General features: G+C 36.8%; 1 non-coding gene across 1 annotated transcript; it reads left to right on the forward strand.

Moving 5' to 3' along the window:
• Positions 1-6,291: 6,291 nt before the first annotated feature.
• LOC116115597 lies at positions 6,292-6,398 on the forward strand. Its single transcript, XR_004125687.1, has one exon. It is a non-coding gene; the product is annotated as a small nucleolar RNA R71 (small nucleolar RNA).
• Positions 6,399-25,525: the final 19,127 nt, after the last annotated feature.

The following is a 25,525-nucleotide window of genomic DNA, read 5'->3' on the forward strand; positions in this document are numbered from 1 at the left end:
AAGTCTCTAAGCTTGAAAATAAAACAAACAATTAAAACATTAAAACCTATATCTAAACTATCCTAAATCACTTTCGTAGATTGACACGATTGCATTTAGTGTATGCAACAAGCCTTTAAACCCCTAGGCGACCCTAGTTGGATGAGTTATAGTCTCGTGAGGGTTTCCAGCGATGATACGTACAAACATCCACAGTAAACTTAACCTAAACTCCAAAAATAAAAATAAACATAAAAAGAACAAAAACTGACAAAAATTCTTGGATCAATTCATAAAGTTGTCTCAAAAATAGCATATACCCAAAACAAATAGAATAATTAAAAATCACCTAAACTCATAGACAATGCAAACATTAATTTCATTTTCGTTATCGACCCTAGAACATCCATACAACCACAACCATTAGTCTACAAACCCGGATGATTTTATGCATAACATTCATGAACAAAATTTTGATCTCAGTATTGGGGTTATGACTTATAGGTGAATCATGGAATCAAACTCCATAGGCTCACTTTTCAAACCACTCTCTACTAATGTAGAAATTCACACTACCTTGGATCAATAGGTCTTTGTAAAAGTTGTAACGTTAGGCTAGGGTATGAGTTCATGAAGGAACAGAAAGGGAAATTAACAAAAATCAAATTAAGAGACTTAATTTTCATTCATTCTTATTAATATCGTACAAAAACACTTCCTTTTTTCACTCAGTAGCTTCCCAACCTTTATCGAGCTCTTTCTTTACGACAGTAATATAAACCCATTTGCATAATTTCAAATCCTCACAATGCTTTTCAATGCCCACTTTTCTTTTCTTTCTCTCTCTTTTTTTTCTTTTTCTTTTTTGCCTAAATGTTTTTTTTCATTTTTTTACAAAAATAATAAGAAGAAAGTAGAAAACTTTAGCACCCACATCAAGATACATAATTTTACTTATGCCCTAATACCCTTAGTTGGATTTCTTTGAAGTTACCTTAGACTAATGTGAAGAAAATTCCTTAAAAGTTCATTAGGGGTAAAATGGAAAAATGGTCTTTTCACTCATAATTAGATGAAAAAGTGGGAAGTGAAAGGAACCAAAATAATGTGAAGAAGATAATAAAAATGAGGGTATTTTTGTAATTGATTAAAGGACATAGATGCAATTTCATAGAAAGTGCAAGGGCAAAATGGGAATACATGTTTATATTATTTGATATAAGGCTTTATTTGAAGAAACTCTAACACACCTTCAGCCCTTGTTCACGCCACCTTTACCCCATTTTCTCTCAATTTTCTTCACCAAATTTCAAAGGAAAATCACAGGATTTGGTTTGGATTTTTGGGGATTTTCAATCCTAAAGCATCCTAAGGTAAGATTCTAGCAAAAGGAGTGTGATTAAACTTTAAAGTTTTAAATTCTTATGGTTTTTGTATGATCTGGGTCCAAGAGGAAGAGATTTAGAGCAAAAGGGAAGTGATCTCACATATTCAAGGTAAGTAAACCTAATTTTAACCTTGATTTGAGCAAGACTTGTGTTGAATGAATTTTTGCATGTTTGTATGTGATGGTATGAGAGAATTATTAGCCGTTTTTGATGTTTAATGATGTATAAATTCTAGCCATGAGAAGTGGTGTATGGTTATGTGATGATTTGGTGAAGTTGTGGAAGATTTTGTGTTGAAATTTTTGGAGTGTAGAGAAGTGATGAATTTGGCCAGGTTTGATACTATAGTCAGTGAGTTTTTGGCTCACAATTTGGTTGAATTAGAGAGTTGTGGAAGTGTAGCCGACATGGTAGTTGCTTGTGTATATGAAGTGTTTGATGAAAATCCAAAGAGAAAATGCATGCATGAGTTGGCTAAACCCTAATGAAGAAATGTTTAGTTAAAGTCTTGAATTGAAGTAGTAAGATTATGTATGGGCTTAACCAAGTGTAAATGTTAGTATTCAAGGGTGCATATTGTTTTGCCAAAATTTAGAATATCACTTGGTCATGTTAGTTCCATGAGAGAAATGGCCCTTAGTGTTTGGTTCTAGTTACTTGAACCTTTCCTACTTTTTAAATAGCACATGAAAGTGTTAGAAAGGAATTGCAAGTTAAAGTGTTATTTTGATATGGTAATTGTGATAGTAGAGAATGGTAGAATATGTCATGACATACCATTATGCCATAATGAATTTGCAAGTTTGTATATGTGAATTTGGAAAGCATATTAAAGAATTGGCTTGATCATGCATATATTGTGCACATGATTATATATATAGCCTTGATTTAGTAAATGAGAATATGAAAGAATATGTTGGCAAAGAATGAGAAAGAAAGAAAAGAAAATGACTAGTAATTTTCAAATATGTATATTTTCTCATTTACTAAAGAATGCAAGTGTAGAATTTCCATAGCTTGGAAATTCATATTGAAATGTGTATAGTATCTCTTTCTATTCTCTTTCTACAGCATGCTATGATATAAGGTTTTTGCGATGGGGAACCCATGAGTGACAGAAATGCCCACATACATGCCGCCACGAGTGAGCAACATCAGCAGAGAGATACAGTATTTGTACAGTCTGTGAGTAGTGCATGTAGATGAGGACTATACCCACTCACATGGCCAGGTTCCAAATCCATGCATCAACCTAGTCCGATCGGCAAACCAAAAAGAAGAAAGAAAAGAAAGAGAAACATAAAAGAAAAGAAAGAGATACAGCATAAGAGAAATAGAAATAGAAAAGAAAAGAAAAGAAAGTTCTTTTCTCAAGAAAGTTTATTATTTTGCATATGTATTATGCTACTTACATGATTAAGTATTTCTCATGTGCTCGACGATGTATAATTTTATTCATTGTCTTTTCACGTTGGTAAGTAGCAAATCAGAGTATCAGAAAAGAATGCAGAATATCAGAAAAGAATGAAGAATATTATCAAAGAATAAAGTTGAGAAAAGGAAAATCAGAACATGAGTAACGGAGGAAACATAATAGTGCAGTTTGGTTTAGGGACTGAGCAATTAGTGCTTACTCTGTTATTTTACTGTTTTGCAGGTACTAGATGACTTACAACCAGGTGAGACGTCAAGAAGTAGAGGAGTTGGTGACACTGTTCAAGATTACCTTGTGCTTACTAAAGTATATTAGTATTTTGTGTATATATTTATATGAATTAAAATTAGAATTTTCGGATTTTACATTATGTATATATGTTTATAAAAGTTATTTAGTGGACTTTATCTTATATTTCTCAAAGAATTACTAGCTATAAAGTATATTACAAAAACACACACACAGCCCCACTGATCTTATAAGCACTCCACAGTCCCCAACCAATTTCTTCGCAAAAACCTGGGTTGTGGCAAAACTACACTTCCTCACCAATACTCGTACTAAGCTTGAATAACAATTAAGTCTCTTAAAGATAAAATGGGTAGGATTGTGTTTTAGGCTCATAATCAGGGTAGGGTAAAAATTAAGTTCAAAGAAGAAAAACAAGGCTAAATTATGTTTAAAAGGCTCAAAGGGTTAACTAGCGATGATAATAAAAAGGGTCGGCTTGAAAGGCTCAATCGGTCCAAAAACAGCCTAAATCTTTCCTAAGTGATGTGAACTCTAGGATTTCACCTCCAGTGATTGTCAAATGAGTTCTAGAGTTTGTTGAGATCACAAAAATGTCCATGAAAAATTCACACATAAAACGTCTCTAAGTGATAAACTTAACCACTTTCAATTCACAACCGCTAGGGTCTCAAACTAATGTTATTAACATTCACATTCATCCATAATTAAAGGCACAAATTAATGTCCTCTATTGTTACATGTTATTGCAATCATATTCCTATCATAGACATATAAATTAATCCAAGAAAAGAACCAAATTCAAACAAAACTCCACCCAAAAAAAAAAAAAAAAAAAAGAGTAAAAAATTTCTCATAAATCCATAAATTCGAAATCTTTGGGAAGAAACTTCCCTTGCTTCCAACCTAAAATCTACAATGTCCCCAATGTACAAATGTAAACAAAAGGAAAAAGAAAGAAAAAGAAAAGCTCCCCTCTTTTGCAATAGTGAAGTGCGAATACGCGTGACAATTCGATCACCAACTCGTTTCATTCCATTATTGCCTTTTAATTCTGTCAAAACAAAGAAACTTTTGGTGCACCTCATCGAAAACACACATCACGTGTTAAATTTATGAATTTAGAGAAACAAACACAACATCAAAATTATTTACACTAAACAGAAAAAAAATAAAAATTAAACATACTTGAAAATTAACACCTGTAAAAATAACAAACTAATCAATAAAAGAAAAATAAAAAGCTTGGGTTGCCTCCCTAAAGCGCTTGGTTAAAGTTGTAAGCTTGACTTTTCGTTTTCTTAAATTCGGATCATCTAGGAGAATCCAAACCCTCATATCCTTAATTTCACCATTCAAATAGGGCTTTAATCGTTGTTCATCTACCATCTCAAAGTCAACCTTCATAGTCTTAGAGTTGACTAAACAATTCTCTAGGGGTGAACTAGGGTAGTTTTCTTCTAATTTTTTATTCACTATGTTATCAAGGACACTAATCTCAAAGCATGTGTCTAAGTCGGATGGACGCTTCTTAACATCAAAAACATTAAACTCTACTTGCTCATCCTACCCTTAAGATTAGTTTCCCTTGATGAACATCTATCGATGCTTTACCCGTTGCTAGAAAAGGTCGTCCTAGAATTAAAGGCATTTCTCGATCTTCCTCCATGTCTAATACTATAAAGTCTAACAGGAAAATCAGTTTATCTACCTTAATCAAGACGGATTCTACCACCCCTTTAGGATATGTTATTGATTGATCTGCCAATTAGAGAGACACGGTGGTTGGCTTCACTTCTCCCAATCCAAGTTTCCTGTAAATAGAATATGGCATCAAATTTATACTTGCCTCTAAATCGCATAGGACTTTATCAAAATAACAACTACCAATAATACAAGGGATAGTAAAACTCCCTGGATCTTGTAGTTTATGTGGTAGTTTCTTTTGAATCAGCATGTTCCATTCCTCCGTTAACATGACCTTCTCGTGTTCCTCGAATTTTCTCTTATGCATGAGGATCTCCTTCAAAAACTTCGCATATTTTGGCATCTGTTCTAGCATATCAACAAAAGGGATATTAATATGTAAACTTTGAAGCATATCAATAAACTTACTGAATTGCTTGTCAAGCTTCTGATTTTTCAAACAGTGTGGGTACGAAAGGTTTGCATGACTTGAAGAAATTTTCTGCTTAGATTCACGCTCGTCGCGACGACTAGATTCATTGCCGCGGTGATGGGTTGGAACTTCTAACAATTCGAGAGCTGCTTCACGATCGTCGCGGCCACAATTATCATTGCCGCGGTGAACGTCGTTCATGCAGACGATCTTCTCCAAATTTTCACACTCATCGCGGCGATAAATTTCCACACTCGTCGCGGTGATAAATTTCCACACTCGTCGCGGCGATAAATTTCCTCGCCACGGCGATCGTTCTTCTGCTCTTCCTTCAAATCTTTCTCTTGTTCTTGCTTTTGTTTTTCACCCTATGAGTTCTCCAAAGTTCTTCCACTCCTCAAGGTGATTGCATGCACTTGTTCCTTGGGATTCTTCTCTGTATTGAAACTCCTTGAACTCTTCCCACTAATATGTTATGGATTTGCCCCATTTGAGTCTCAAGGTTTCTAATAGAGGCTGACTGATTTTGGACAAGGATTTCAGTCTTCTCAAACCTTTTGCTTGTCTCTTCCATGAACTTGGTAAGCACATTCTCCAAGTTAGATTTTAGCTCTTGAGTTTGAAAAACAAGAGGTTGTTTATGCTCGTTGTTGTTGCTCCACGAGAAGTTCGGGTGTTTCCTTCATGCCGGATTGTATGTGTTGGAATATGGATTCCTTTGCCTTATTTGGAAATTATTGACATAATTAGCTTGTTCAAGCTGAGCAAACGGATTCCCTTCTTAACAATCCTTGGATGAATGATTTCCTACACAAAGTTCACATGTTAGAGAAGAGGATTCAATTGCATTTCTCTTTAAAACATTACCTAATTGCTTCTGGATGTTTGAAAGTTGAGCAGCCAATGCGGTGTGACCGTCAACTTCATGCACTCCCGCTGATTTCCTTGTTAAAGCTCTCTCCGAAGTCCTCATATAGTTATTGTTTGCCGTTATTTCAATCAGATTGTATGCTTCCTCTGGTGTTTTATTGTTCAAGGCTCCTCCACTTGCAGCATTTATCATGGCTTGAATAGTTGGCAGCAACCCTTGGTAGAACATTTGTAGTTGCAACTAGATTGGTAAACCATGGTGAAGGCACCTCTGTAAGAGATCCTCATACCTTTCCCATGCTTCGTACAATGACTCCAAGTCTTTTTGGTAGAAACTGGTAATCTCACTCCTCATATTGGCATACTTGACAGGTGGAAAATATTTAGTAAGGAACATTTGAGCTAACTCGTTCCATGTCGTGATGCTCCCAGATGGCAGAGAAATCAACCAAGCCGTAGCTTTATCCTGAAGAAAGAATGGGAAAAGCCTCAGCCTAATTGCATCATCGGATACTCCATTATGCCTAAATGTGTCGCATAACTCTAGAAAATTGGTGATATGCAAGTTGGGATCATCATTTGGTGACCTAGCAAATTGGACTGACTGCTGAATCATTTGAATAATTGTTGGCTTGATCTCAAAATTATTCGCTTGAACTAGTGGTCTCCTGATGCTAGAATAGCACCCATCAACAGTAGGACTACAGTAGTCCTTCAATGCTCTTCGAACCACTACCGCTCCACCAATTGCATTGCCTCCTATGATATCCTCATTCTCATTCTCTTGATTTTCCACATTAGGATTTATAATTGCCATGTTACCCATTGAATTTTCTAAGTTAGCTTGCCTCTTTTCTTTCCTCATCTGTTTAGTGGTTCTCTCGATCTTAGAATCTAAGGGATTAAAATCACCACCACCTTTGGAACGTAAGCTCTCCATGTTCTAACTAAAAGAAACAAACAAAACAAAAACAAAAATTAATTTCTAAGCAAAAATAAAACACATCAAATCAACAACTAAATATTTCGTATAGATATTGGTAAAACAAAATAGTTCCCTGGCAACGGCACCAAAAACTTGACATGCTATTCGCAAGTGTATGAAATCGCGCAAGTGGTAAAGCTCGAGTAAACTAGTGTTGAATCCCAAGAGAACTATCTACCAAATACCAAACTAGTCTATTTTATTGCTATTTGATGAAACAAAATTTTAAGAATGAATTAATGAAAAATAAAACAAACTAAAAACTAAACAAAAGCAGAATTTTATTAATACTTTGGTAAACAAATCAATATGACTAAACCTAGGGAACATATTTCACACCAATTTAATCCTATGCATTGAAAATTATTGCTAACCTAATTAAGCTTACTCTAGAGGCCAAACTCCCTAATATTCCACTAACTTGCTCTCAAACAATTAGCGATTTAACCCTTAAGCAACAACCCAAAATATCTCTAAGTTGAATTTAGAAGCTAAGAGATCATTAAGTTCTATAGAATTTACCAGAACCTCACAGATTGCGGTAACCTATCTCTAGCATTCGCTCAATCTATGGTTTTATTACCTTAGACTAATCAGGCTTCATCTCTCGATCTCAACCTGACCCATGATATCATTCAACTCTCGGATCCATAAGAATTGAAAGCATTATGCACAATAATAAAACTTAGAATTAATGCTCAACTAAAAATCAACAACAATAACGTCAACACATATTCATAAGTTGGGCTACATCTTTAGCCCTAGAAAAGGGATTTAGTTCATAATTGCAGTGATAAAAACAACCATTGTATTCAATAACATGAGTTCAAGAAAGAAAAATAGAAAAACTTCTCTAATTGGCGAACGAGAACTGCAAGAATTTCGATCTCCAAAATAGTAGTCGTCCTTTCTCCTTCTCTAATCCCCCCTAAAAAATAATTAAAGACCCTTATTTATAGTGCTAGGGTTTGGATGTTAATTAGGAAAGAATTAAATACCTTGAACCATTCAGATTCAGACTAGGATAATACAACAACCCAAATAGGTCTGTGATCCATCGCTGCGGCGATAATAAAAGGCTGCTATGGCGATCATTCTTTCTGTCCCACGAGTCTTAAATCTTTAGAATTTGGTGAAGTAATCAACACAAAATTTGTATCTCTCTGAATAAGCTTTCCAACGCCACAAGAATCATCAAATTCCAATTTCTACAGCTCAGGTTATGATCGAAACATCAAAGCATGCTCATCTTGAAGGATTTCCAGATTTTATGTTGTATCTTCGACGCGTCACAACTTTCTCGTTTCAATTTCGATTCTTGCACTGTTTGTTCCTAATCATCACAAATTCCATCGACATAATTATTTTTCCTTCAAATATCAGTTTTTAATATGAAAATACTCAAACTACACCTGTGATCTGCAAAAGGTATTTATAAAATAATTAACTCAAATTTCACAAATTAAACACATTTTTCCACAAATAATCCAATTGAATCACTAAAAAAATATATATTTTCAAGCTCTTATCATGAAGAAGAGTCGACTCAGCAGTGGGAGAACTCTGAGAAGTAGAAGAAGGCAATGGTGGTAGACCTTGAGCTGTCTCAAAGGCGAGCTATTTCATTGACTAAGCTGATGAAGCGACAAAACCTCAAGCTCGAGAGGATGGCTACTCACTGGGCAATACAAGTCATCTACAGCTTGCAATTGAGGAACCTCGAGATGGACATCTCCAACTTTTTGGACAAATACCAGTCCATCCTTGTTTCTATGCTTCAAGCTGAAGAGGCCAAGCAGCAAGAGGAACAGGAACCTCCTCTAGAAGATGATCAGCCGAATGTTTCCAAAGATCAGATGGATGATCCAGAGGCTAATGATCATCCAAAGGATCAGGAGGTCGCGCCCGGGGGGCCTAGAGATGAAGATCAATGATTGCCCTTTTTTCTGTCTTTATAGTTCTCCCAACTTTTTTTTAGCTTTCTATAACTCCTTGTCGCTTTCTTGTACATACTTTTTTAATATATAAAAGGAACTCTTGGTCACTTATGATAGCACTTTTATAATTTAAGTACTTTGTAAGACAAATATGACTTGTCTAACCATTGAACTTGCAAAATATTACAAAGAACAAAATTATTAACAAAAGACTTGAGACCACGACACAAGTTTTTCTCTGAGAAGAATCTAGACAATCTTATTCATAATGCTTACAAGGAGGAAAATTTTACAAGTTCAAAGAAATAATCAAAGTTGTAAGCGAGTTAAGAATTACTGATAATAGGGGCAAAGATGTTCAGCATTCCAAGCTCGCAGCACTTCGGAACCACTGAGCCTTTTAAGGTGATAAGTCCTTGGTCGTATTACCTTTACGATGTGGTATGGACCTTCCTAGTTGGGTCCTAATACCCTTGCCCTCGGTTCCCTCGTACCGAGAAGGACTTCTTTTAGAACTAGGTTGCCAACTTGAAAGTCCCTTCTCCTAACCTTAGAGTCGAAGAATCTTTTTGCTTGTTACTGGTAGGAAGCTATCCTTAACCGAGCTTTGTCGCGGAGTTCTTCGACCAAGTCCAGACTCGCTCACAAGAGTGCTTTACTGTCTACCTCGTTAAAAAATTTCCTCCGAAGTGAACTAGTTTCTACTTCCACTAGGATCATTGCCTCGTAGCCATATGCTAGCGAGAAGGGTGTTACTGAAGTGGAGGTTCTCAGAGATGTCCTAAATGCCCATACGACTTCTGGGATGTCATCAGCCTAATTTCCCTTGGCTGTGCCAAGCTTGGCCTTCAATGTGTGCTTAATGGTCTTGTTGATAGCTTCAACCTGACTATTGGCTTGCGGTCTTGCTACTGAGGCAAACTTTTTTATGAATCCCCAACTTGTCGCAAAACTGCTTGAATTCCTCATTGTCGAGCTATTTCCCATTACTAGAGATAAGAGTATGAGGGATCCCGTAGCGGCACACTATGTTCATGAAGACGAAGTCTTTGAGCTTCTTGGTAGTGATCATGGCCAAAGGCTCAACTTCGGCCAATTTAGTGAAATAATCCATTATGACCACTGCATACTTGACACACAAGTGTATGAGGGATAAGTGCATGAGGGATCCCGTAGCGGCACACTATATTCTTGAAGACGAAGTCTTTGAGCTTCTTGGTAGTGATCGCAGCCAGAGGCTCAGCTTTGACCCATTTAGTGAAATAATCCACTACGGCCACTACATACTTGACGCCCCCTTTACTGGTTGGCATGGGCCCGATGAGATCAATTCCCCATATATAGAATGGCTAGGGATTGGTCATTGTCGTTAGCTGGTGGGAAGAGGCTCACAGAACATTCGCCAACCTATGGTACTTGTCACACTTCTTCACAAAGTTGAGGGCGTCCTCGTGAAGTAGAGGCCAATAATATCCCTAACAGATAATCTTATTGGTGAGAGATCGTGCGACAGTGTGATTACCGTAGATCACCCAATGTATCTCTCTCATGATATAGCCTACTTCATCATTGGTTACACATCGAAGAAAGGGATTGCTAAACCCTCACTTGTACAGTAGGTTCTCGATTAGTGTGCAATAAGCAGCTCTAGTTCACGGGATTGTTGCCTCAGTTTTATCACTGGGTAGAGTCCTATCCCGGAGATATTGAAAATTTGAGTCATCCAAGAAGTAGATTCGATCGTAGCTATGGCTTGCTCAGGCGAGCTGATGCTAGGAACCTCGATGTACTGAATTGGAATGTTGTCCGAGACATCGGAGTCCAGCGAGGAGGCTATTTTTGCCAAAGCATCTGCAATAGAGTTACTGTCTCTCAAAATTTGACTAATCATATAGTACTTGAAAGACTCGAGCGCAGCCTTAGCTTTCCTCAGATAGCTTATCATATTTCTTTGGCTTGATATTCTCCTAGAATTTGATTAACAACTAGCTGGGAGTCGTTATAGATGTCGATTATTTTCGACCCCATTTCTCTTGCTAGTCGTAGACCAACAGGTAGTGCTTCGGCCTCATTATTCATAGCTTTAAATTCAAACCTGAGGATTCCATGAATCCGAGTCCCTTCGGGACTAAGGAGTAGAAGACCAGCTCCGACTCTTCTTTTGTTCGAAGACCCATCAACATAGAGGCTCTAAGTCGATAAGTTTCGAATAGTTTCCTAGACAACTTTGCTGGCTGTCTGTTCGGGTTCTCGATCCGACCGATAAGAGAACTCTGAAATAAAATAAGCAACAGCTTGCCCTTTGACTGCTATCTTCAGTCTATAATGCAGATCTAACCGGCTTAATTCCATAGCCTATTTAAGCAACTTACCCGAAGCCTCCGGCTTTTGAAGAATTTACCTGAGTGAGTAGTTGGTCAGAACATGGATGGTATGGGCATGGCAATAAGGTTGCAGCATCCTAGAAGCGATTAGCATGGCATAGGCTAATCGTTCCATCTCTGGATACCGTGTCTTGGCATCTAAAAGACACTTGCTCGTATAATACACCGGCCACTGAACTCTACCCTCTTCCCAAATGAGAGCTACTCTAACCACATATCGGGAGACAAACAGGTAGATGAATAAAATCTCCTTGGGAAGAGGCTTGGATGGAAGAGGCAGCTTTTCGAGATGTTCTTTTATGCTTTGGAAGGCTCGCTCACATTCTGGAGTCCATTCGAACTTCTTGTTAGCCTTGAGTATATTAAAGAATGGCAAGCAATGATCTATTGTCTCGATATGAAGCGACTGAGAGCCGTTATCTTCCCATTCAAGCTCTGAACTTACTTTCGATTTGCGGGACTTGTCATATATAGGAGAGCTCAGATCTTTTCGGGGTTTATTTCAATCCCCCCGTGGTTAACCATATACCCTAGGAATTTTCCTAAGGATACTCCAAACAAACACTTTAGAGGATTAAGCTTCATTGTGTACCTTCGAAGTACGTCAAACATCTCAATGAGATGTGCTATGTGATCTAAAGCGACATGTGACTTAACCAGCATGTCATTGACATAGACTTCCATTGATTTCCCAATCTGCTTGGAAAACATACGGTTAACCAAATGCTGGTAGGTTGCCCTAGCGTTCTTCACACCGAAGGGCATGACCTTATAATAGTACAACCCCTGATCTGTGATGAACGAGGTATGTTCCTCATCAGGCTCATACATCGGGATCAAATTATACCCCAAGTAAGCGTCCATGAAGCTCAACAGCTCGTGCCCAGAGGTGGCGTCGATGAGCTGATTGATCTAGGCAAAGGGAAATTGTCCTTTAGACAAGATTTGTTGAGGTTAGAGCAATCAATGCAAGTTTGCCACTTGCCATTGGGTTTCTTCACCAATACCAGATTGGCAATGCAACTCGGGTAGTGAGCTTCCCGAATGAACTTGTTTGAGAGGAGCTTATCCACCTCAACTTTAAGGGTAGCATAGCGCTCCAGGTCCATGGCTCTTCTCTTTTAGCGAACCAACTTGACTACACTATTGATGTTAAGTGCATAACATATTATGTTCAGGATAATCCCGACCATATCAGCATGAGTCCATGCAAAAACATTGGTATTTTGTCTGAGGAAGCTCGTTAAATCTGTAGCGAGCTGTGGGCTGAGATTACTCCTTATTCTCAATACTGGCATTGACTCATTCTGGTCGGCACAGACTCAACCAGCCCACTGTGGGAATACTCCTCCTAAACACAAGGATCTATGCAATCTTCCACTGGACCTGGTTATGGCTCGATCCTACTAATCACCATTGCCTGCTTAAGAATGCCCACCGGTATCCCTTTCCCTTTGCACGCCATCTGTACTGCCCTTACATAGTAGTTGTGAGATCCACTCTAAGGCCCTTTCATTTTCCCATGCCCTGTCAGAGTGGAAAACGTCATCTTCAGATGATAAATGGAGGTGACGACCTTAAAGCTTCATAGTAGAGGTCATTCTAGAATGCCATTGAAAGCGGACGGGCAATCTACTAGTAAGACCTATGTCATCTTGGTCATTTCGTTGGTCTCACCCAAAGTGACAGGAAGTGCAATTGTTCCCTTGGGAATCAGATGATCTTCAGTAAAACCATAGAGAGGGATAGAGGCAGGCCTCAGATCTGCCACGTCCAATTGCATTTTCTCAAAAGCTCACTAAAATATGATGTTCACAGCGCTGCCATTGTCCACTAACATTCTGTGGACTTCACACCAACCTATTTCAGGCGCGATGACGAGTACATCCTTATGGGGATGATGCAATCGCACCACATATTTCTTTGAGAAGGTAATCTCTTCTTCCTTGTGAATTTTAGCGGGTCACGACGCCGTACTCATCACACTCACAAGGTCATGAAAAGCTTCCTGAGCGTACTTTTCCTGGGAAACTTGAGAATTCCCCGCGAGGTGCAGTCCTCCAAAGATGATCCCATGTAGTAGAGACCATTACGACCACGACGCTTCTTCCCATGTTCCTCTTGATCATTCTCTTGAATGGGAGTCGAACCATCAACATACTCTTTGAAGTGCCCTTGCTTGATGAGATCTTCAATTGCTTGCTTGAGAGCCCAACATTCATCGGTGTGGTGCCCATTATCCCGATGGTAACGACAATATTTCTTGCTAAATTGGGATTGTTCATGGGCACTGGCTGAGCAAGCTGGTCTCTTCTGACTTGTCCAGAATAGTTGATACTAACGCGTTCAGAGAAATGTACTGATACTTGTCGTGATCGCGATGAGGAACCTGGGCATAAGATTTCTTGGGCTCAAACCGCTGCTTCTTTCCCTTCTGCTAATCATCATTAGCCCACCTACGATCAGCTCTTCTACTACCCTCCCCTTAGTTAGGAGCACTGGTCGAAGGAGCACTGGTCGAAGTAGCACTGGTCGAAGGACCAGGGTTGTGACGATTGAGAGCCGCCACAAAATTCTCTATTTGAAGGTACTTCTCCGTAAGGTCGTAGAAGCTGGTGAGGGAAATGTCGTCCTCAGACTATAGCTTTTTCCACAAGTTAGTCTGTGGGTGAACTCCCACAATAATGAGAGTCCGAACAAATTCTTCAAGTGTATTACCCACCTTGTGCAACTCCCTATGGAACCTGTTAATGTAGGATTGGAGAGATTCATTCTTCTCTTGTTGTATGTTGCTCAAATAGCCCAACGACATTGAGAACTTCCTGTTTGCCTAGAAATGTCTTAAGAATAACAAGCTCATTTGCTACCACGAGTTAATAGATCCTGGTGGAAGCAATCTAAACCAGCGCTTGGTGTGGACAGTAAGGATCACTACTAAACAACGACATTTTGCCAAGTTAGAAACTTAGTGAAGTTCCATGAGGTCATTAAACTCATAGAGGTGATCCTGCGGATCAGAATTCCCATTGAATGCTTGCATATTGGGCATTATAAACCTCGACGGGAGAGGGGAAACTAACACTATGGGAGAAAGGGGAGATGCCTCAACGACTTGGCCGCACTCATTTTGCTGAGCTCTAAGCTGATTTAGAGCTCGCTGTAACTCCTCAATCTGAGGTAGCACAGCTACATAGGGATCACTTTCTGCAACATGGGTTCGACCCACATGATTACAGTTGCGGAAAGACTACAGATTAGACTCTTCCTTGCCTCAGCTAAAGGCGACGACATATCTTGACACACGCTGACTAGAGTCGTGTGAAGGCAATGAAAGGTTCGGGGAGTTAGCCCGACCTCTACGGTGCTTAGAACCAACCCGCAGTTGCTAGGGGTTTCCTTACCTTGCACTCTTGTGGGGGTGCCCATGCGATGTGGAGTGGATGGTTCATGATGCGACATGTCGCTAAGTCGCAAAGCCACATGTATTTTACTTGTTTTATGACCAGTATTCGCTAATCTCTTAAAGCCCTTCGGCCCACTATCTGCCACCTGTTTTCCCTTACCTTGTCGAGTTGTAGTGTGCGTAGCATGGGCCTTCGTCCGTTTCCCTTTTTAGTACGACCTACAGGTGTTTTTGGCGGTAGCACCACCTTGTCGAACTCATGTGGTACAACCTAGCCCAAACGGTCTAACCTTTGGTTAACCATTTGGAGAGTATAGTTGAAACTCTCCAAGTAATCCATTACAACTGGGTCAAGCTGTGAGCTCGAAGGAATGTCTGTCACAGTACTATGCTGAATCGGGGGCACTTCGAGAGAAGTGTCATCCTGTACCCGGAGGACTTTCTAGTTGCTAGGGCTAGCTCGCTCGTTTTCAAAACCACAGGCCATTTGCTAGCGAACAGATTTGATTGATTAGAGATTCTTGATAAAGAGCGGATACTAAATTAGGCCCTCCTTCTAGCGTCAAACTGTTGATGCTAGATTTTGACACCAACTATTCGCACGTGCAAAGTGCTAAGCAGACTTAGAAATTACACATGAACTGAAAAATGAATCAAATAAAAGGAAGACAATTTTTAAAGTGGTTTGGATGCTCAAAGCAAATCCTACATCCACAGTTTGTTTATTTATGAAAGAGTACAATCAGGTCGCATACAGTGATTTAAGAGAGCAGAAATACAGAGAGGGAGAGAGAGTGTTTTTTCTTTGTTATCAAGACTAGAATCCCGAAAAATAGAGGGGAGCTCTCTATTTATAGTAAGAGGTTTTAGTAATGATTATAGGTCTGTCAGAGGGCAGGTGCTGTACAGTTCCTACCCTACTCCTCATTGGCCGGTTGCACGGAAGATATCCTTGAATCACGCAGGGCCTTGGCAAGTGGGTGACTCATATCCACTTACTCATCAGGCCTTTACCTGCTAAGCGGATGAAAGCGTTACTCCTTCTGTCCTTGGACGATGTGGCAGCGCCTGGATGGCACAATGCCTTCCTGAAATCTGATTGGTCCTTGTTGACGTGAGCCTACGTCAGCCCTGATTTTTTAGGCATAACATACCTCAAAAAGCAAGCAACACACAACTTATATCAAGCAATCAGATTTCTCGATGTCAAATTAGGACCCATAGTTCATAGTATAAAATAGAGAATCTATTTTCTTTTTCCCAGAAAAACAGATTTGGTGTTAGTGTGGGCATGGCTTAGGAGTGTAAAAATCCGATGACAGGGGGTCGCCGGTGACCTGATTACACACAAAAATCAACCAAATACAATAAACAATTAGGAGCAGGTGTTAATTGTGTTTGATTTGAGGTGAAAATTGGTGGTGGCGAGGCTTCTAAGTGCACGAAAGTCACGCAAGAACAGTTGTGGTGTTAGGTGAACAATGAGCTGGTGCAACCAGGGGGTTATGGGGATTTGATGAGGGTGGGGGGATGATGCCGGCGGTAGTGTCAAGTGGGGTGTTGGTGCCTTCAATTGGCCAGAATCCAACCAAGGAGCAGCAACCGCGTGAAGCAAAAAGTTGTGGTGGCCGACGATTTACGGGATCAACAGGGTGGGGGATAGAGGATGAGAGAGAGAGAGATTTTGGAAGAAACGAAAATATTAAAATCTGTTAAATGACTATTTTAGCCTTTAATTGTTTAAAAGAAATAAACGGTGTTAATTTAAGGGTGAGAATCTGGGATTTATGAAACCAGGGGTGGGAACTTGGTATTTCACAAAACCTTGGGTGGGAACAGTTTGCTAAAACGAAAAAAAAAAAAAAAAAAGCAATACTTGAATTAAAAGAAATGATAAAAGTGGAGCAAAGAGGGACTTACAGAGAAATTAAAGATGTGAAGTTTCATAGAGAATTGTGAAACAGATGTACATGCTTCAGAACGAAAAGACCCATTTTTTATATATGATTTTTCTTCTCTTTCCTCGAGCTTTCTTTTTCGTTTCGGTTGAAATGAAAGGGAGGGAGGAACGAGAAACACACAAAGTGATGTGAGTTCTTGTTGCCTAGATTGGTTGGTTGGGGAGAAGAGAAAGATACATAGAAAGAATGCTAGAGCAAGATTTGGGGGCGTTCCTCGTAAAAGCAAAAAGGAGCAGTTGGTTCTCAAATTTATGAGTGATATAAAGAGTAAAGACAGAGAGAGAGAGGGAGAAAAAACAAGAAAAGGAAAAAGGTGAGTTCAGAGTTTTGACGTGAGTGAAGACTTCATTGGGGACAATGGTAAAATTAAAAACAAAAACAAAGAAGATGAAGGGTTAGTAAAGAGGTAGTTAGGAAATATACTTAAAATAGGAATTATATTTAAAATAGAATTCAATTTTTAATTGTATACATATAAGAGCATCTCCAAAGGTGCTCTTTATTTTAAATAGCATATTTTACATAAATAAAGAGTATCTTTATTAATTTCTACATCTAAAGAACAAAATTTGTATTCAAATTCAATAGACTCTTTAAATTAGACTTAATAAATAGAAAAGAGACTTAATAGGAGAAAGAATCAATAATAAAATGCATAGAAACTTGTAATTTATTAAATAAAATTGGAATAGAGAGTGAAATTTGACTCTCTAGATGTAGAGAGCTAAACTCACTATTTAATTTATATTTAAAGAATAAAGAGTCCATTGGACTCTTGTTTTCATGGACAAACTCTTTATAATAAAGAGTTTGGGTCATATAAAGAGTATTTTGGAGATGCTCTAATTAACTTAGGAAAGATATTTAAAATAGAAAATATCCTTAAATATTGTTTAGAGTTTTAATTGTACATATATAATTGAAATGAAGTAAGAAAGATGTTTAAAATATGAAAGATACTTAATTAAAAATGGTTTAAAGTTTTAATTTGTACACGTTTAGGAGGGAATTAAAAAATAGATTATCTTGACCGTATGTCTTAAAAATATATGTTAAAATTAATGACAATTTTTTTGGTAACGTCAATGAGAATTGTGTTTATCTGTTATAGTAAATTAAATACTTTAAGGTAATAAAAAATCTTTATAAAAAGTATAATATATTCTTAAATTAATTACAATTTTTTTGGTAACATTAATTGATATATACGTTTAGGAGGTGAGTGGGAGACCGCCGCCCAACCGTCGAATGAGTCTTTGCATGCAAACAACTTGTCAAGACTAGAAGAAGTATACACCATATCCAACACAAATTATATTATTCAGCTCTTTATAATTTTTATAGATTTTTACATGACCCCCTCAAAATAAAAGAAAATATAATCCTACTAATTAAAATATAAAATGTTCATTGACTTAATCAAACTCATGATTAAATTATTTGAATAAGTAAATATTAATTAATAAAACTAGATGAGTTTGTTATTCATTTTTTTAATAATAACCACTTAGTGTTGGGGTAAGAACAAAATTCAATGCATAAATAGCAAAATAAAATAATTTTATTTTGTTACGATTGTATACTCTCTTTTCACGTTTGCATTATAAACTTTTTTTTTTCTATGCTTATTGTATTGGATTGATTTAACGACCCAAACTTTTCCATTAAGTTTTTTTTCAGGTTTTTATATTTGTTTAATTACTCAATTACTTATGCTTATTTAAAAAAAAAAAAAAATGTCTATCTTTAATATATAAAATATATAGTTGTCATAATTATAAATATTGTAATTGATTTTTTTGTTATAATTTTAAGCTAATACATATTCATCCTTTACATGCATATATATTCTCACTCACCCCATAGAAGTTTAAATCAATCATTCAATCAAAGTCTTAATTGCAATAAATTAGAAATGACACATTAAATAAAAGTAGAGTATTAACTAAACCACATATCAAACACCCACCTCAAAGGTAGCTTGAATTGCATAATTTACCCTAATCTTCTAATTTCATATGATCATATACTATATATACTTTAGTACGTGACAACCTAAAAGAATAAAAGTGTTCCAAAGAAGATGAGACAACCACCTGTATGATCAAATACTGGTTGTAGGGTCTTTTTCTAATATTAATTAATTTAGTCAAGTTTTATTAGTCTAGAGTTATTATTAGAAGTTGGAGTAGTATTAGGATTAAGTATTGCTAGGTATGGTTAGGAATATTACATAATACTCATTATATTATACCATTAGAATTCTTTTAGGATTAGGAATTGGGATAACTTGTAAGTCTATATAAGAAGCCTAAACTATGGAACATCATTGTATTTTTATTGGATTAGGATATATTCTAATATGCTAAAGTGGGGTTTTTTTCTTTTCTTTTTCCGAATTAAGAGTAAATAACATGCAAAGATCATTGGTGGAGCTGCTAAATATTAATGAAATGAATTAAAAAAAAAAAAAAAAAAAAACTGTGGTATTCAAACCCATAAACTCTTCTCTCAAGTCTTCCCCTTAACCACTCAAGCAAACCTGCTACTTTGTTATTTTCCTTACTAATTATATATATTTATTATGTTTATATATATATATATNTGTGTTAGTTGACTGATATTGCAAAAAATGCAGCTGTAACAGAAGGCAAAAAATGAGTGTGTGCCTGTGCCAGGAGAAGAAAATGGCTGAGAAAATAATGCTGAAGCTGAATGAAGTAGAAACACTGTAGAAACTGAATGTAGTAGCAGACCAAAAAATAAATAAATAAATAAACAGAATGGAATTGAAGTTGTGTTTAAGAGGGAATATTAGATGAAGGGGAGAAATGTTGTCCTGAATCTTTGAAGAGAAGTTCTGTTCGAGAGGGAATATTAGATAAAGTGTAGAAGAATTGTCCTGTATGTTTTTGGAATGAGGTGAATTTGTAATAGTGTAAAGAAAGGGGGTTTACTGTAATAGTTCAAAGAAAAATCAAACACAGCGTCTTGTTTAATTCTATATGTTCAAAACGCTGCGTTTCTTCATTGTTTTTTCACCAACTATAAAAGAGTTGGTCTTCGTCTTCTTCAAGAGAGAAATACAATCACACATTTTCAACAGTTTTTTTTTTCAGTTTTTCGTTCAGTCACAGATTTATCAACAACGTCTTTCATACCCAATCCTATGAGTTAATAAGTTTTTTTTAGTGACATATATGCTAAAATTATTAATGATTTTTTTTAAATGACATATATGTTATTGCTAAAAACTTGAGAGGAATGACAAATAGTTATATACATATTAAGTATGTTTTTTTAGCAAATTTTTGTCACAAAATATCACATTTAATTTGACCCAAATATTTTGTCATTAATACCTTGATTTTAACAATATATATATTTATTGTAATGATAAATAATTCTTTTGTGACAAATTAGTTTGTAATTATAGCATGTATTACTAAATATAGTGACTAAAGTTTTTGATGACAAATATGTTTGTCACGATAAACAATTTATCTCAATGCTTAAATTTTGACTCAAACATTTTGTCATTAATACCTCAATTTTAGCATATATTATGACAATTTTTTTTTTTTGTAATAATAAATAAATTCTTTTGCGACAAAATAATTTGTAATTATAACATGTATAACTAAATATAGTGACTAAAATGTTTTAATGTGACGTTTCTTTATTTTTTTCATAATACATATATTACTTGTGACAAAATAGCTTTTGATAAAATTAATTTTGTCACAATATAATTTATTTTTTATAGTGAGCACACAAGTATTGTAACTTTACAAAATTAACCCCCATTGTACATAGAAAACATTAACTAAGTACAAGTATGAATTCCTCAAGTCTTCTCAACATCTGCCCGTACACTAAACTCTCCATAAGTACTCAATTCTTCAAGTCTTCTCAACGTCTACCCGTAAACTAAACTCTCCATAAGTCTTCAATTCTTCAAGTTTTCTTAACATCTGCCCATAAACTAAACTCTATATAAATCTTTAATTCTTCAAATCTTCTCAATATCTGCTTGTAAACTAGACCCTCTATAAGTCTTTAGCTAATACACATGATTATACAACTCCAGCTCAGATGCAACTTCAACATAGTAGCAAACTATGCCAGCACAGAAAAAACGTCAGCACTACTTCGCACACAAAGATATTACAAACTAGAATTTGCAGTAGCAAATTACTCCAGCACAAAAAAAAAAAATTTCAGTAGCAAACTACTTCTAATGCAGATATATTACAACCCAGCACCAGTAGTAGCAAACTACTCCAAACTACTTCAGCACAGGCATATAACAAACCAATACAAACAAAACTGCTCTAGCATAGAATTTGTGGCAAATATAGTAAAGTATAGCAGCTCAATCACCAAAGAAACAAAAAAAAAAAACTTCAGTAAAAACAAACTTCAGTGCAGCAGTGAATAACATACTACTCCAGCTCAAAGTAACATCAGTTAACTAATTTAGAATATTGATTTACTCTTCAAGCTCTGGAAGAGTAGAAACTACATTCAGTTTAGCTTTGAGAAATTCAAACCTATGACCAAGTAGAGCTTTGGTAAGTATATATGCAATCTAAAACTTAGAAGACACATATTGAACTAATCAATGGGAAAAAATTTTGTTTTACCCTGCGTTTACCCTATCAATTTACTTACAGTGGTATCAGAGCCTAGGACCTTGATTGTATATAGTTTAATGGTATTTTGACTGATTAACTGAATTGATTGCTGGATATTAAATGTTTGGTTTATCGATTTGTTAATATTGCTTAAATTGATTAACTGATGTACTGGATTTGTTGAGGGATTCGCATTGGATCATTTTTGTGATATGAACAGTAATCCAGAAACGGCGATTTGCGCAGCGACACGATTCTTGTGTGTCACGGCATAGAGCTTCGTAAACCAGAATTACGTAAATGCGCTGCGACAAAATAAAACTTCACCACGTTGCAAATGTAGGAAAATGTCGAGCGACTAAATTTGCGTGTTTGGGTCGCGGTGTAATAAAACTACACTACGGCGTGATTATGCAGTGTGTTCGCGCAATCATGTGATTTGAACCGCGGCGAAATAAAACTTCGCCACAGCATGAAAGCATCGTCAAATGCGAAAACGCGCATTTGCATCGTGGCGTAATAAAACTACGTCGTGGCGTGGTTACGACGATGTAGCGCGCTAAATCGTGAGATTGCGTGATTGCGCCGTGGCGTAAGTGGAATATACCACGGCGTGAATGCGTTGTCAAAGATGGGAGTTGCTGGTTTTATGCCACAGCGTGATAAAACCATGTTGCGATGTGAATTGTGCTGTAGCGATTTTAACACTGGATCGATGCATAATTCTACATATTCAAGATGGTAATTTTTATAATTCAACGCACCCAATTCAAAATTGATTGTTTTGAATGTATGCAATAATTCTTGTTAGAAAAATGTACATGAGCCTTGGACTTATAGTGAATGTTTTAAAGTATTTTTGGGTATGTATGATTGTAATTTTTAAATAGGGACTGCGTGCCCTACCTTTCTCCTACCTCCTCGATTTACATTCTCTTCTCATCTTATTCCCCTCGAAGGTAAATCGAGGTTTCTAAATTTATTGATGTAAAATTAGTTTAAGATTAATTTCACTGTAAACTTAGAATGATGTACTTTGTAATGTACATGAAGACGAAGCAAGGACGAGCCAATCATACTTGAAGACTCAAGATATTTATTACAGGATACCTAGGTGACCCACTAATTCCTCTAGGCTTGAGGAAATCGGTTTTAGTTGGGCCATGTACTGGCACGTTTATATTTTGCTTAGAATGCATGCTAAGGTTGAATGTTCAATAACATGCCAAACAATGTCATTCTAACAAAGATAATAATCTAGTGAGACGTAAAATAAAAACCCTCAAATAAAGTATATTAAGTCATGTGTAAGCCTTCCATCACTATGGATTTAATCAAACCACTGTTTGTCAGAACCTTGTTCTCCAAAGCGAAGGGTACACTTCTACCAGTGGGAGGTTAAATTTCATTGGAGTTTTCCTTAATGGTAATGGGTTAACTTAAGATGACAGTTTTGCTTGTTCACCAAAGTGAAGGTTGATAAACATGTTATAGGCATATTAGAGAAGTACACTTGTTGTGTGTATGTGGCGACATGTATTGTCCACTCTACTGATACTAAGAATCACACTCGAGGACGATGGCTAGGCCATTGAATTGTGTGATTGGCTTATTGGCTTGTTTCACATTTCAGGTTGGTAGTAGGAGCTATTAACTAGTGTGGATTAAGGTTTTTGGCCTACCTAATCAACCTATTTTGGCTTGTTTGCCAAAGCGAATGTTTGAAATAGGCCAGATGAGATCTCAGTCCACTAGGAAAGCCAACAGGCTTTCCTGAGTTACTAGTGGGAGTGATTTTTTAATAAAGGCCTTATCAAATAATAATAATAATAAACATTGTAATAATGGTTAATTATTCTGAACTTGTAGATTCACTCAAAATTGAGCAAAATGATCCCAACATCATTGTGACAAATCATCAAACTAGGAGAGAAATGGAATGGTAAGAATTTTGTTGACTGGTATAGAAGTATAAACAATATACTTCAATCAAGCGATAGATTATACACGATTGAGTAGGCTTTGTCACCAGAGCTTGCTGATGGCTCTATCCATGAGATTGGGTATGTATATGTGAAGCATACACATGATGCAAAAGAAAAAATGACAAGATACATTGTGCTTGCATCAATGACACCATTACTACGATAGCAGTGCCAAAAAATAGACTTAGCTTCTATTCTTTATTTTCTTCAGAGAAATGAGAAGCATATGGTGTCTTAGTCGTTATGCAGATGTAGGATGGAAGAGGGTACCAAAATTGGCGGTCATATACTCAAGTTAACTGAGTATATGAACAGCCTTGAGATTGTGGGATGCAGACTTAATAAGAGTTTAACGATGACCTAATATTATAGTCTTTGCTGGATTCTTACTCTTAATTTGTCTATGACTTCATTGAGGATGATAAGAAGAATACCCTTTTTGAGCTTCTGGATATGTTGAAGGCTACTGAGTTAGGCATGAAAATGTCAGAAACATTGACGTTGGTTGAAGCCAACTCAAGTGAGAAGGAAATGGCTTAGAAGTCATCGGAAAGAACTGTTGTAGATAGGAAAGGTGTTTGTCCTCACTGTGGGAATCCTAGCCACTGGAGGAAACATTGTAAGGCCTTCCTAGCAAAAAGGAAGAAGAATGTTACTTCTTCATCAAGTACGTTCTTGAGATTAACTTCTCTTGTCAACATCTTGGGTCACTGACACAAGATGTGGTACTCACATTTGACTGATGTACAGGGACTATGGCAGAGTAGATTGCTCGTTGAGAAAGAGGTGGACCTACCAGTTGGATATGAAGCACGTGGTGCTACATTTCCTATAAGATCTTATCATCCGATTTTGCCTATGGGCTTGTTTCTTGAAACTTGTGGATTATTATGATATTTCTTCAGTTTCTAGAAATTATATTTCTGTGTCCACATAGGACAAACGAGAATATTACTTTACTAATGGATTGTTGTCCTTGAGTGTAAATAATATTCTTTGTGGAACTGTTTTATAATAATATGTTCTTAAGATAGACAATAAGGATAATCTCAAAATGACAATTATGCCAACTAAGGCAAGGTGAATTAAACATACCTGAAGGAATATGGGATAGTATTAAAACTCACCTCACTGTGTACACCCCAGCATAATGGTGTATTTGAAAAGAGGAATAGGACTTTACATGAAATGGTTAGGTCCATGATGAGTTTTTAGTAATCCACCCACATAGTTTTGGGGTTATGCCCTAGAGATTGTGACTCACGCACTGGACAGTGTGTTGTCAAGGTTTGTAGATAAGATTCCATATGAACAATGGAGCGGATGAAAGCCCAACTTGTCCTATCTAAGGATTTGGGGTTGCGAAGCTTATGTCAAGAAATTGACTTCGAACAAGTTGGGCCCGAAATTCTACAAATGTATATTTGTGGGGTATCCTGAGGAGACCAAAGGATACTATTTCTACCATCCAGAAGAGCACAAAACTTTTTGTCGCTTGTACTGGTGTATTCTTAGGAAAGGAATTTTCTAAGAAGTACTAGTGGGAGAAAAGTAGAATTTGATGAAGTTCTAGAACCACAAGATACATTAGACACAGGACAGGATGATGTGCCATAGGAGGTGGTTGAGCATCGTGAGGAGGTTACTCCACAATTTGTAGATCAAAGTGAACCACCTTAGGCAACATAAGAGCTACATATATTTGGGAGATTACGTCGTGAGCTTGAAAGATATGGTTTTCTCATGACTCAGCGTGGTGACGTACTGGTTTACCAAGACAATGAACCCAAAGCTTGCGATGAAGTTGTAATGGATCTAGATTCGTTAAATGGCTTAAAGCCATAAAATCTGAGATGGACTCCATGTACTAGAACTAATCATGGTTCCTGGTGGATTCACCTAAAGGGGTAAAACCCATATGTAAACCCTGCGTATTATTCCAATGCCTTAAGGTATGAAATTTACCTTTTCAAGTAATTTTTTTTTTTTTTAATGGCAGGGTAAAATGGTCAATTTAGATGTATTTCGAGATGTGGCCATTATAAAGTGTAAGGGGTGATGTCATTGAAGAGAAATGAGGGTAGAATGGTCATAAAGTTGATTGATATGGTTAAATGGCGTAAACAGTAACCAAGGATATAATGGTCTTTTCATACAAATCCATATGAAATAAGTATCCATAAAAGTTCTCCA

Source organism: Pistacia vera, unplaced genomic scaffold (genome assembly GCF_008641045.1).
Source record: "Pistacia vera cultivar Batoury unplaced genomic scaffold, PisVer_v2 Contig747, whole genome shotgun sequence".
In the NCBI taxonomy this organism is placed as follows: Eukaryota; Viridiplantae; Streptophyta; class Magnoliopsida; order Sapindales; family Anacardiaceae; genus Pistacia; species Pistacia vera.